This window comes from Eimeria mitis, genomic scaffold (assembly GCF_000499745.2).
Source record: "Eimeria mitis Houghton genomic scaffold, Emh_scaff5519, whole genome shotgun sequence".
Lineage (NCBI taxonomy): Eukaryota > Apicomplexa > Conoidasida > Eucoccidiorida > Eimeriidae > Eimeria > Eimeria mitis.
The window spans coordinates 2,140-2,804 of NW_013573790.1; positions in this window are offsets into that span (position 1 = coordinate 2,140).

Consider the following 665-nt stretch of genomic DNA (forward strand, 5'->3'; position numbering starts at 1 on the left):
CTTAAATTAAAAAAAATATTTAAATAAAAAACAAACAAAAACAAATATCTGCTGCTGCTTTCTGCTGCAGCACCGCAGCAGCAGCTGCTGCTGCCGCCAGACCATCAAGCCTAACAAAATGCATTTTATTTTTTTAATATAACAAAAATAAATAATTAAAATTATTTAATATAATTTAAATATTTATATACATTTATTTTTATTTCTCTTTATGCTGGTACTATGGTAGCTGCCCCCTACACTCTGCCGCAGCTAGCAGCGATCTAGCCGGTGTCTGCTGCAGCTGTTTGCTGCAGCAACCTGCTGCAGCAGCAACCTGCTGCTGCTGCAACGTGCTGCGGCAGCAACCTGCTGCAGCAGCAGCCTGCCTCGTAGCAACGTGCAGGAGCAGAAACCTGCTGCAGCAGCAACCTGCTGCAGCAGCAACACGTTGCAGCAACGTGCCACAGTAGCAACCAGCTGCAGCAACAACCCGCTGCAGTAGTAACCTGCTGCAGCAGCAAACCGCTGCAGTATCAACCTGCTGCAGCAGCAACGTGCAGCAGCAGCAGCAACGTGCTGCAGCTGTGTGTTTCAGCTGAGCATCTGTATGTAATCACATAGGCAGCAGAGTTGAGCTCAAAAGAAATAAAAAACTGAGCAGCATAAAGAGATACTGAACCAGC